Here is a 14834-nt window from a genome sequence, read left to right as displayed (position 1 = left end):
TTTGTTTGTTCGGTTTGATTATCCGGATTGCCGTTGTCCGGCAGCGGTTCGCCCTGCTCCAGCGCTGGGTCTGTGTGATCGCTATTTCTATCGAGGCGGGATTTGGGGCGGCGCTTGCGTCGCTGCTTTGACTGCTTTTCGAGGGAACAAGCCTTCGGTGTGTCCTTCCGCTCCTCGTCGTCATCTTTTGGTGCATCCACCATGTATACGTCATATGATGAGGTGGTGTTCCAGGGCCCAATAGGCGCTAGTTCTTCATCGTCTCTTTCATCAGCGTCCATACCATCGACGTCTTCGGAGTCGAAGTCGAGCATGTCGGTTAAATCGTCGACAGTGGCTACAAAGTGGGTGGTGGGTGGGCTTTGAATTTCTTCATCGTCCGTATCCCAATCTCGCTGACCGTAGTCCGGCCAGGGCTCTCCTGATAAAGAGAGAAACTTTAGTGATTTCATAATATCGCCAAAGGGCGAGTGCTGAAAGATGTCCGCGGCAGTAAACTCCATGATCGGTGCCCAATCGGATTCGATCGGCAGAGGCGTGAATGGTTCAGAGTCCGGAGAGGAGTCCGGCTCCTTGGAATCACGAGTCTCGCGGAGTGCGGGGCTGGTGTTCGGCTCAATCACCGTCAGGATCGCAGCCCCCGAGGCGGCGTCCAACCACTCATCCTCGATCGGCGCAGTTGGCTCCGAATTGAAGGTCGAAGCCGATGCGGGTGCGGCCTTCAGGGCACTGTTAGGCGGCAGAGCTAGATCATGCTCGTCGTGGCAGTGCGGCGCGCTCGGCACTGGCTTGAATTCGTTGAAGATCAAGTCCCCGCGGATGTCAGCCGTGTAGTTTACGTTGGGGAACGTAGTAATTTCAAAAAAAATCCTACGCACACGCAAGATCATGGTCATGCATAGCAATGAGAGGGGAGAGTGTTGTCTACGTACCCTCGTAGACCGAAGCGGAAGCGTTGACGCGACATAGAGGAAGTAATCGTACGTCTTCCCGGTCCAACCGATCCAAGCACCGTTACTCCGGCACCTCCGAGTTCTTGGCACACGTTCAGCTCGATGACGCTCCCCGGGCTCCGATCCAGCAAAGCTTCGGGGAGGAGTTCCATCAGCACGATGGCGTGGTGACGATCTTGATGTTCAACCGTCGCAGGGCTTCGCCTAAGCACCACTACAATATGACCGAGGTGGAATATGGTGGAGGGGGGCACCGCACACGGCTAAGGAACGATCATGAAGATCAACTTGTGTGTCCTAGGGTGTCCGCCTGCCCCCGTATATAAAGGAGCCAAGGGGAGGGGGCGGCCGGCCAAGGAGGGCGCGCCAAGGGGGAGTCCTACTCCCACCGGGAGTAGGACTCCCTTCTTTCCTAGTTGGAGAAGGAGAAGTGCGAAAGAGGAGGAAGAGGGAAAGGAAAGGGGGGCGCCGCCCCCCTCTCCTTGTCCTATTCGGACTAGGGAGGGGAGGGGTGCGCGGCCACCTCTTGCCTCCTTTCCTCTTCTCCCTTAGGGCCCATGTAGGCCCAATAACCCCCGGGGGGTTCCGGTAACCCCTCGGTACTCCGGTAAAATCCCGATTTCACCCGGAACGATTCCGATATCCAAATATAGGCTTCCAATATATCGATCTTTATGTCTCGACCATTTCGAGACTCCTCGTCATGTCCATGATCACATCCGGGACTCTGAACAACCTTCGGTACATCAAAATACATAAACTCATAATGAAACTGTCATCATAACGTTAAGCGTGCGGACCCTACGGTTCGAGAACAATGTAGACATGACCGAGAAACGTCTCCGATCAATAACCAATAGCGGAACCTGGATGCTCATATTGGTTCCTACATATTCTACGAAGATCTTTATCGGTCAGACCGCATAACAACATACGTTGTTCCCTTTGTCATCGGTATGTTACTTGCCCAAGATTCGATCGTTGGTATCTCAATACCTAGTTCAATCTCGTTACCGGCAAGTCTCTTTACTCGTTTCGTAATACATCATCTCACAACTAACTCATTAGTTGCAATGCTTGCAAGGCTTATGTGATGTGCATTACCGAGAGGGCCCAGAGATACCTCTCCGACAATCGGAGTGACAAATCCTAATCTCTAAATACGCCAACCCAATATTTACCTTTGGAGACACCTGTAGAGCTCCTTTATAATCACCCAGTTACGTTGTGATGTTTGGTAGCACACAAAGTGTTCCTCCGGCAAACGGGGGTTGCATAATCTCATAGTCATAGGAACATGTATAAGTCATGAAGAAAGCAATAGCAACATACTAAATGATCGGGTGCTAAGCTAATGGAATGGGTCATGTCAATCACATCATTCTCCTAATGATGTGATCCTGTTAATCAAATGACAACACATGTCTATGGTTAGGAAACATAACCATCTTCGATTAACGAGCTAGTCAAGTAGAGGCATACTAGTGACACTTTGTTTGTCTATGTATTCACACATGTATTATGTTTTCGGTTAATACAATTCTAGCATGAATAATAAACATTTATCATGAAATAAGGAAATAAATAATAACTTTATTATTGCCTCTAGGGCATATTTCCTTCAGTCTCCCACTTGCACTAGAGTCAATAATCTAGTTCACATTGCTATGTGATTTAACACCAATAGTTCACATCATCATGTGATTAACACTCAAAAGGGTTTACTAGAGTCAATAATCTAGTTCACATCGCTATGTGATTAACACCCAAAGAGTACTAAGGTGTGATCATGTTTTTCTTGTGAGAGAAGTTTAGTCAACGGGTCTGCCACATTCAGATCCGTATGTATTTTGCAAATTTCTATGTCAACAATGCTCTGCACGGAGCTACTCTGGTTAATTGCTCCCACTTTCAATATGTATCCAGATTAAGACTTAGAGTCATCTGGATCAGTGTCAAAACTTGCATCGACGTAACCCTTTACGACGAACCTTTTTTTCATGTCCATAATCGAGAAACATATCCTTATTCCACTAAGGATAATTTTGACCAATGTGCAGTGATCTACTCCTAGATCACTATTGTACTCCCTTGCTTAACACAGTGTAGGGTATACAATAGATCTGGTACACAGCATGGCATACTTTATAGAACCTATGGCTGAGGCATAGGGAATGACTTCCATTCTCTTTCTATCTTCTGCCGTGGTCGGGCTTTGAGTCTTACTCAATTTCACACCTTGTAACACAGCCAAGAACTCTTTCTTTGACTGTTCCAATTTTTGAACTACTTCAAAATATTGTCAAGGTATGTACTCATTAAAAAAAACTTATCAAGCGTCTTGATCTATCTCTATAGATCTTGATGCTTAATGTGTAAGCAGCTTCACTGAGGTCTTTCTTTGAAAAACTTCTTTCAAAACACTCCTTTATGCTTTGCAGAATAATTTTACATTATTTCTGATCAACAATATGTCATTCACATATACTTATCAGAAATGTTGTAGTTCTCCCACTCACTTTCTTGTAAATACAGGCTTCACCGCAAGTCTGTATAAAACTATATGCTTTGATCATATCATCAAAACGCATATTCCAACTCCGAGATGCTTGCATCAGTCCATAGATGGATCGCTGGAGCTTGCACATTTTGCTAGCACCTTTAGGATTGACAAAACCTTCTGGTTGTATCATATACAACTCTTCTTTAATAAATCCATTAAGGAATGCAGTTTTGTTTATCCATTTGCCGGATTTCATAAAATGCGACAATTGCTAACATGATTCGGGCAGACTTAAGCATAGATACGAGTGAGAAACTCTCATCGTAGTCAACACCTTGAACTTGTCGAAAACCTTTTGTGACAATTCTAGCTTTGTACATAGTAACACTACTATCAGCGTCCGTCTTCCTCTTGAAGATCCATTTAATCTCAATGGCTCACTGATCATTGGGCAAGTCAATCAAAGTCCATACTTTGTTCTCATACATGGGTCTCATCTCAGATTTCATGGCCTCAAGCCATTTCGCGGAATCTGGGCTCATCATCGCTTCCTCATAGTTCGTAGGCTCGTCATGGTCAAGTAACATGACCTCCAGAACTGGATTACCGTACCACTCTGGTGCGGATCTCACTTTGGTTTTACCTACGAGGTTCGGTAGTAACTTGATCTGAAGTTACATGATCATCATCATTAGCTTCCTCACTAATTGGTTTAGGTGTCACAGAAACCGGTTTCTGTGATGTACTACTTTCTAATAAGGGAGCAGGTACAGTTACCTCATCAAGTTCTACTTTCCTCCCACTCACTTCTTTCGAGAGAAATTCCTTCTCTAGAAAGGATCCATTCAAAGAAACGAATATCTTGCCTTCGGATCTATGATAGAAGGTGTACCCAACATTTTCTTTTGGGTATCCTATGAAGACGCAGTTCTCCGATTTGGTTTTGAGCTTATCAGGTTGAAACTTTTTCACATAAGCATTGCAACCTCAAACTTTAAGAAACGACAGCTTAGGTTTCTTGCCAAACCATAGTTCATACGGTGTCGTTTCAACGGATTTAGATGGTGCCCTATTTAACGTGAATGCAGCTGTCTCTAATGCATAACCCCAAAACGATAGTGATAGATCGGTAAGAGACATCATAGATCGCACCATATCTAATAAAGTACGGTTATGACGTTCGGACACACCATTATATTGTGGTGTTCCAGGTGGCGTGAGTAGTGAAACTATTTCACATTGTTTTTAACTGAAGGCCAAACTCGTAACTCAAATACTCTTCTCTACGATCAGATCGTAGAAACTTTATTTTCTTGTTACGATGATTTTTCACTTCACTCTGAAATTCTTTGAACTTTTCAAATGTTTCAGACTTATGTTTCATCAAGTAGATATACTCATATCTGCTCAAATCATTTGTGAAGATCAGAAAATAATGATACCTGTCGCGAGCCTCAATATTCATTGGACCACATACATCAATATGTATGATTTCCAACAAATCTGTTCCTCGCTCCATTGTTCCGAAGAACAGAGTCTTAGTCATCTTGCACATGAGGCATGGTTCACAAGCATCAACTGATTCATAATCAAGTGATTCCAAAAGCCCATCAGCATGGAGTTTCTTCATGCGCTTTACACCAATATGACCTAAACGGCAGTGCCACAAATAAGTTGCACTATCATTATTAACTTTGCATCTTTTGGTTTCAGTGTTATGATTATGTGTATCACTACGATCGAGATCCAACAAACTATTTTCATTGGGTGTGTAACCATATAAGGTTTTATTCATGTAAACAGAACAAAAACTTATTCTCTTACTTAAATGAATAACCGTATTACAATAAACATGATCAAATCATATTCATGCTCAATGCAAACACCAAATAACACTTATTTAGCTTCAACACTAATCCCGAAATTATAGGGAGTGTGCGATGATGATCATATCAATCTTGGAACCACTTCCAACACACATCGTCACTTCACCCTTAACTAGTCTATGTTTATTCTGCAACTCCCGTTTCGAGTTACTAATCTTAGCAACTGGACTAGTATCAAATACTGAGGGGTTGCTATAAACACTAGTAAAGTACACATCAATAACATGTATATCAAATATACTTATGTTCACTTTGCCATCCTTCTTATCCGCCAATCACTTGGGGTAGTTCCGCTTCCAGTGACCAGTCCCTTTGCAGTAGAAGCACTTAGTCTCAGGCTTAGGACCAGACTTGGGCTTCTTCACTTGAGCAGCAACTTGCTTGCTGTTCTTCTTGAAGTTCCCCTTCTTCCCTCTGCCTTTTTCTTGAAACTAGTGGTCTTGTCTACCATCAACACTTGATGTTTTTCTCGATTTCTACCTTCGTCGATTTCAGCATCACGAAGAGCTTGGGAATTGTTTCCGTTATCCCTTGCATATTATATTTCATCACGAAGTTCTACTAACTTGGTGATGGTGACTAGATAATTCTGTCAATCACTATCTTATCTGGAAGATTAACTCCCACTTGATTCAAGTGATTGTAGTACCCACACAATCTGAGAACATGCTCACTAGTTGAGCGATTCTCCTCCATCTTTTAGCTATAGAACTTGTTGGAAACTTCATATCTCTCAACTCGGGTATTTGCTTGAAATATTAACTTCAACTCCTGGAACATCTCATATGTTCCATGACGTTCAAAACGTCTTTTAAGTCCCGATTCTAAGCCGTTAAGCATGGTGCACTAAACTATCAAGTAGTCATCATATTTAGCTAGCCAAATGTTCATAATGTCTGCATCTGCTCCTGCAATAGGTCTGTCACCTAGCGGTGCATCAAGGACATAATTCTTCTGTGCAGCAATGAGGATAAACCTCAGATCACGGATCCAATCCGCATCATTGCTACTAACATCTTTCAACACAATTTTCTCTAGGAACATATCAAAAATAAAGGGAAGCAACAATGCGAGCTATTGATCTACAACATATATATGCTAATACTACCAGGACTAAGTTCATGATAAATTAAAGTTCAATTAATCATATTACTTAAGAACTCCCACTTAGACAGACATCCCTCTAATCATCTAAGTGATCACGTGATCCAAATCAACTAAACCATAACCGATCATCACGTGAAATGGAGTAGTTTTCAATGGTGAACATCGCTATGTTGATCATATCTACTATATGATTCACGCACGACCTTTCGGTCTCAGTGTTCCGAGGCCATATCTGCATATGCTAGGCTCGTCAAGTTTAACCTGAGTATTCTGCGTGTGCAAAACTGGCTTGCACCCGTTGTAGATGGACGTAGAGCTTATCACACCCGATCATCACGTGGTGTCTGGGCACGACGAACTTTGGCAACGGTGCATACTCAGGGAGAACACTTTTTATCTTGAAATTTAGTGAGAGATCATCTTATAATGCTACCGTCAATCAAAGCAAGATAAGATGCATAAAAAATAAACATCACATGCAATCAATATAAGTGATATGATATGGCCATCATCATCTTGTGCTTGTGATCTCCATCTCCGAAGCACCATAATGATCACCATCGTCACCGGCGCGACACCTTGATCTCCATCGTAGCATCGTTGTCGTCTCGCCAATCTTATGCTTCTACGACTATCGCTACCGCTTAGTGATAAAGTAAAGCATTACAGCGCAATTGCATTGCATACAATAAAGCGACAACCATATGGCTCCTGCCAGTTGCCGATAACTTGGTTACAAAACATGATCATCTCATACAATAAAATTTAGCATCATGTCTTGACCATATCACATCACAACATGCCCTGCAAAAACAAGTTTTACGTGGCTGCTACGGGCTTAAGCAAGAACCAATCTTACCTACGCATCAAAACCACAATGATAGTTTGTCAAGTTGGTGCTGTTTTAACCTTCGCAAGGACCGGGCGTAGCCACACTCGGTTCAACTAAAGTTGGAGAAACTGACACCCGCCAGCCACCTCTGTGCAAAGCACGGCGGTAGAACCAGTCTCGCGTAAGCGTACGCATAATGTCGGTCCGGGCCGTTTCATCCAACAATACTGCCGAACCAAAGTATGACATGCTGGTAAGTAGTATGACTTATATCGCCCACAACTCACTTGTGTTCTACTCGTGCATATAACATCAAACCATAAAACCTAGGCTCTGATACCACTGTTGGGGAACGTAGTAATTTCAAAAGAATTCCTACGCACACGCAAGATCATGGTGATGCATAGCAACGAGAGGGGAGAGTGTTGTCTACGTACCCTCGTAGACCGAAGCGGAAGCATTGACGCAACATAGAGGAAGTAGTCGTACGTCTTCCCGGTCCAACCAATCCAAGCACCGTTACTCCGGCACCTCCGAGTTCTTGGCACACGTTCAGCTCGATGATGCTCCCCGGGCTCCGATCCAGCAAAGCTTCGGGGAGGAGTTCCGTCAGCACGACGGCGTGGTGACGATCTTGATGTTCAACCATCGCAGGGCTTCGCCTAAGCACCGCTACAATATGACCGAGGTGGAATATGGTGGAGGGGGGCACCGCACACGGCTAAGGAACAATCACGAAGATCAACTTGTGTGTCCTAGGGTGTCCCCCTGCCCCCGTATATAAAGGAGCCAAGGGGAGGGGGCGGCCGGCCAAGGAGGGCGCCAAGGGGGAGTCCTACTCCCATCGGGAGTAGGACTCCCTTCTTTCCTAGTTGGAGAAGGAGAAGTGGGAAAGAGGAGGAACAGGGAAAGGAAAGGGGGGGCGCCACCCCCCTCTCCATGTCCTATTCGGACTAGGGAGGGGAGGGGCGCGCGGCCACCTCTTGCCTCCTTTCCTCTTCTCCCGTAGGGCCCATGTAGGCCCAATAACCCCCGGGGGGGTTCCGGTAACCCCTCGGTACTCCGGTAAAATCCTGATTTCACCCAGAACGATTCCGATATCAAAATATAGGCTTCCAATATATCGATCTTTATGTCTCGACCATTTCGAGACTCCTCATCATGTCCATGATCACATCCGGGACTCCGAACAACCTTCGGTACATCAAAATACATAAACTCATAATGAAACTGTCATCGTAACGTTAAGCGTGCGGACCCTACGGTTCGAGAACAATGTAGACATGACCGAGACACGTCTCCGGTCAATAACCAATAGCGGAACCTGGATGCTCATATTGGTTCCTACATATTCTACGAAGATCTTTATCGGTCAGACCGCATAACAACATACGTTGTCCCCTTTGTCATCGGTATGTTACTTGCCCGAGATTCGATCGTCGGTATCTCAATACCTAGTTCAATCTCGTTACTGGCAAGTCTCTTTACTCGTTCCGTAATACATCATCTCACAACTAACCCATTAGTTGCAATGCTTGCAAGGCTTATGTGATGTGCATTACCGAGAGGGCCCAGAGATACCTCTCTGACAATCGGAGTGACAAATCCTAATCTCGAAATACGCCAACCCAACATTTACCTTTGGAGACACCTGTAGAGCTCCTTTATAATCACCCAGTTACGTTGTGACGTTTGGTAGCACACAAAGTGTTCCTCCGGCAAACGGGAGTTGCATAATCTCATAGTCATAGGAACATGTATAAGTCATGAAGAAAGCAATAGCAACATACTAAACGATCGGGTGCTAAGCTAATGGAATGGGTCATGTCAATCACATCATTCTCCTAATGATGTGATCCCGTTAATCAAATGACAACACATGTCTATGGTTAGGAAACATAACCATCTTCGATTAACGAGCTAGTCAAGTAGAGGCATACTAGTGACACTTTGTTTGTCTATGTATTCACACATGTATTATTTTTCCGGTTAATACAATTCTAGCATGAATAATAAACATTTATCATGAAATAAGGAAATAAATAATAACTTTATTATTGCCTCTAGGGCATATTTCCTTCAGTTTAAACTTCCAAATCTGACCTGACGGCCAGGGGCATAGCTTTCGATCTGCTCCAGATGGCCAAGTGAATTGGCCCGCAGTGCAAAGCCGCCGAAGACAGAGATCTGTCCGGGGAGACAAGTTTCACCCTGGACCGCATCACTATTGATGATCGTAGGAGCCATCAAGCCTGACGGCGACGACAGAGAGGAACTCTCAATGAAAGCACCAATGTCGGTGTCAAAACCGGCGGATCTCGGGTAGGGGGTCCCGAACTGTGCGTCTAGGCTGGATGGTAACAGGAGGCAAGGGACACGAAGTTTTACCCAGGTTCGGGCCCTCTCGATGGAGGTAAAACCCTACGTCCTGCTTGATTAATATTGATGATATGGGTAGTACAAGAGTAGATCTACCACTAGATCGGAGAGGCTAAACCCTAGAAGCTAGCCTATGGTATGATTGTTGTTCTGTATGTTGTCCTACGGACTAAAACCCTCCGGTTTATATAGACACCAGATAGGGTTAGGGTTACATAGAGTCGGTTACAATGGTAGGAGATCTTCATATCCGTATCGCCAAGCTTGCCTTCCACGCCAAGGAAAGTCCCTTCCGGACGCGGGACAGAGTCTTCAATCTTGTATCTTCATAGTCCGGGAGTCCGGCTGAAGGTATAGTTCAGCTATCCGAACACCCCCTCTGAGGTTTATCCTCATTGCTGCACAGAAGAATTATGTCCTTGATGCACCGCTAGGTGATGGACCTATTGCAGGAGCAGATGCAGACGTTATGAACGTTTGGCTAGCTCAATATGATGACTACTTGATAGTTTAAGTGCACCATGCTTAACGGCTTAGAATCGGGACTTCAAAGACGTTTTGAACGTCATGGACCATATGAGATGTTCCAGGAGTTGAAGTTAATATTTCAAGCAAATACCCGAGTTGAGAGATATGAAATCTCCAACAAGTTCTATAGCTAAAAGATGGAGGAGAATCGCTCAACTAGTGAGCATGTGCTCAGATTGTCTGGGTACTACAATCGCTTGAATCAAGTGGGAGTTAATCTTCCAGATAAGATAGTGATTGACAGAATTCTCTAGTCACCATCACCAAGTTATTAGAACTTCGTGATGAACTATGATATGCAAGGGATAACAAAAACGATTCCCAAGCTCTTCGTAATGCGGAAATTGACGAAGGTAGAAATCAAGGAAACATCAAGTGTTGATGATTGACAAGATCACTAGTTCCAAGAAAAGGGCAAAAGGGAAGAAGGGGAACTTCAAGAAGAACGGCAAGCAAGTTGCTGCTCAAGTGAAGAAGCCCAAGTCTGGTCCTAAGCCTGAGACTAAGTGTTTCTATTGCAAAGGGACTGGTCACTGGAAGCGGAACTACCCCAAGTGATTGGCAGATAATAAGGATGGCAAAGTGAACATAAGTATATTTGATATACATGTTATTGATGTGTACTTTACTAGTGTTTATAGCAACCCCTCAGTATTTGATACTAGTTCAGTTGCTAAGATTAGTAACTCGAAATGGGAGTTGCAGAATAAACAGAGACTAGTTAAGGGTGAAGTGACGATGTGTGTTGGAAGTGGTTCCAAGATTGATATGATCATCATCGCACACTCCCTATACTTTCGGGATTAGTGTTGAACCTGAATAAGTGTTATTTGGTGTTTGCGTTGAGCATGAATATGATTTGATCATGTTTATTGTAATACGGTTATTCATTTAAGTAAGAGAATAAATTGTTGTTCTGTTTACATGAATAAAACCTTATATGGTTACACACCCAATGAAAATAGTTCATTGGATCTCGATCGTAGTGATACACATAATCATAATATTGAAACCAAAAGATGCAAAGTTAATAATGATAGTGCAACTTATTTGTAGCACTGCCGTTTAGGTCATATTGGTGTAAAGCGCATGAAGAAATTCCATGCTAATGGGATTTTGGAATCACTTGATTATGAATCACTTGATGCTTGCGAACCATGCCTTTTGGGCAAGATGACTAAAACGCCGTTCTCCGGAACAATGAAGCAAGCAACAGATTTATTGGAGATCATACATACTGATGTATGTGGTCCGGTGAATATTAAGGCTTGCAGCAGGTATCATTATTTTCTGACCTTCACAGATGATTTGAGCAGATATGGGGATATCTACTTGATGAAACATAAGTCTGAAACATTTGAACAGTTCAAAGAATTTCAGAGTGAAGTGGAAAATCATCGTGACAAGAAAATAAAAGATTCTACGATATGATCGCAGAGGTAAAATATTTGAGTTACGAGTTTGGTCTTCAATTAAAACAATGTGGAATAGTTTCACAAACTCATGCCACACGGAACACCACAGCATAATGGTGTGTCCGGACGTCGTAATCGTACTTTACTAGATATGGTGCGATCTATGATGTCTCTTACTGATTTACCGCTATCATTTTGGGGATATACTTTAGAGACGGCCGCATTCACGTTAAATAGGGCACCATCAAAATCCGTTGAGACGACGCCTTATGAACTGTGGTTTGGCAAGAAACCAAAGTTGTCGTTTCTTAAAGTTTGGGGCTGCGATGCTTATGTGAAAAAGCTTCAACCTGATAAGCTCGAACCCAAATCGGAGAAATGTGTCTTCATAGGATACCCAAAGGAAACTGTTGGGTACACCTTCTATCACAGATCCGAAGGCAAGACATTCGTTGCTAAGAATGGATCATTTCTAGAGAAGGAGTTTCTCTCGAAAGAAGTGAGTGGGAGGAAAGTAGAACTTGACGAGGTAACTGTACCTGCTCCCTTACTGGAAAGTAGTTCATCACAGAAAACTGTTTCAGTGACACCTACACCAGTTAGTGAGGAAGCCAATGATAATGATCATGAAACTTCAGATCAAGATACTACTGAACCTCGTAGATCAACCAGAGTAAGATCCGCACCAGAGTGGTACGGTAATCCTGTTCTGGAGGTCATGCTACTAGATCATGATGAACCTACGAACTATGAAGAAGCGATGGTGAGCCCAGATTCCGCAAAGTGGCTTGAAGCCATGAAATCTGAGATGGGATCCATGTATGAGAACAAAGTATGGACTTTGGTTGACTTGCCCGATGATCGGCAAGCAATTGAGAATAAATGGATCTTTAAGAAGAAGACTGACGCTGATGGTAATGTTACTGTCTACAAAGCTCGACTTGTCGCAAAAGGTTTTCGGCAAGTTCAAGAGATTGACTACGATGAGACCTTCTCACCCGTAGCGATGCTTAAGTCCGTCCGAATCATGTTAGCAATTGCCGCATTTTATGATTATGAAATTTGGCAGATGGATGTCAAAACTGCATTCCTGAATGGATTTCTGGAAGAAGAGTTGTATATGATGCAACCAGAAGGTTTTGTCGATCCAAAGGGAGCTAACAAAGTGTGCAAGCTCCAGCGATCCATTTATGGACTGGTGCAAGCCTCTCGGAGTTGGAATAAACGTTTTGATAGTGTGATCAAAGCATTTGGTTTTATACAGACTTTCGGAGAAGCCTGTATTTACAAGAAAGTGAGTGGGAGCTCTGTAGCATTTCTGATATTATATGTGGATGACATATTACTGATTGGAAATGATATAGAATTTCTGGATAGCATAAAGGGATACTTGAATAAAAGTTTTTCAATGAAAGACCTCGGTGAAGCTGCTTACATATTAGGCATTAAGATCTATAGAGATAGATAAAAAACGCTTAATTGGACTTTCACAAAGCACATACCTTGACAAAATTTTGAAGAAGTTCAAAATGGAACAGTCAAAGAAAAGGTTTCTTGCCTGTATTACAAGGTGTGAAGTTGAGTAAGACTCAAAGCCCGACCACGACAGAAGATAGAAAGAGAATGAAAGTCATTCCCTATGCCTCAGTCATAGGTTCTATAAAATATGCCATGCTGTATACCAGATCTATTGTATGCCCTACCACTGAGTTTGGCAAGGGAGTACAATAGTGATCTAGGAGTAGATCACTGGACAGCGGTCAAAATTATCCTTAGTGGAATAAGGATATGTTTCTCGATTATGGACGTGGCAAAAAGGTTCGTCGTAAAGGGTTACGTCGATGCAAGTTTTTGACACTAATCCAGATGATTCTAAGTCTCAATCTGGATACATATAGAAAGTGGGAGCAATTAGCTAGAGTAGCTCCATGCAGAGCATTGTTGACATAGAAATTCGCAAAATACTTACAGATCTGTATGTGACAGACCCGTTGACTAAAATTATCTCACAAGCAAAACATGATCACACCTTAGTACTCTTTGGGTGTTAATCACATAGCGATGTGAACTAGATTACTGACTCTAGTAAACCCTTTGGGTGTTGATCACATATCGATGTGAACTATGGGTGTTAATCACATGGTGATGTGAACTATTGCTATTAAATCACATGGCGATGTGAACTAGATTATTGACTCTAGTGCAAGTGGGAGACTGAAGGAAATATGCCCTAGAGGCAATAATAAAGTTATTATTTATTTCCTTATAATCATGATAAATGTTTATTATTCATGCTAGAAGTGTATTTACCGGAAACATAATACATGTGTGAATACATAGACAAACAAAGTGTCACTAGTATGCCTATACTTGACTAGCTCGTTAATCAAAGATGGTTATGTTTCCTAACCATGAACAATGAGTTGTTATTTGATTAACGAGGTCACATCATTAGCAGAATGATCTGATTGACATGACCCATTCCATTAGCTTAGCACCCGATCGTTTAGTATGTTGCTATTGCTTTCTTCATGACTTATACATGTTCCTATGACTATGAGATTATGCAACTCCCGTTTACCGGAGGAACACTTTGGGTACTACCAAACGTCACAACGTAACTGGGTGATTATAAAGGAGTACTACAGGTGTCTCCAATGGTCGATGTTGGGTTGGCGTATTTCGAGATTAGGATTTGTCACTCCGATTGTCGGAGAGGTATCTCTGGGCCCTCTCGGTAATACACATCACATAAGCCTTGCAAGCATTACAACTAATATGTTAGTTATGAGATGATGTATTATGGAACGAGTAAAGAGACTTGCCGGTAACGAGATTGAACTAGGTATTGGATACCGACGATCGAATCTCGGGCAAGTAACATACCGATGACAAAGGGAACAAACGTATGTTGTTATGCGGTCTGACCGATAAAGATCTTCGTAGAATATGTAGGAGCCAATATGGGCATCCAGGCCCCACTATTAGTTATTGACCAGAGACGTGTCTCGGTCATGTCTACATTGTTCTCGAACCCGTAGGGTCCGCACGCTTAAGGTTACGATGACAGTTATATTATGAGTTTATGCATTTTGATGTACCGAAGGTTGTTCGGAGTCCCGGATGTGATCACGGACATGACGAGGAGTCTCGAAATGGTCGAGACGTAAAGATTGATATATTGGAAGCCTATATTTGGATATCGGAAGTGTTCCGGGTGAAATCGGGATT

This window comes from Triticum aestivum, chromosome 2A, assembly GCF_018294505.1.
Source record: "Triticum aestivum cultivar Chinese Spring chromosome 2A, IWGSC CS RefSeq v2.1, whole genome shotgun sequence".
NCBI classification, from domain to species: Eukaryota; Viridiplantae; Streptophyta; class Magnoliopsida; order Poales; family Poaceae; genus Triticum; species Triticum aestivum.
Note: the sequence above shows the minus strand (reverse complement) of the source record.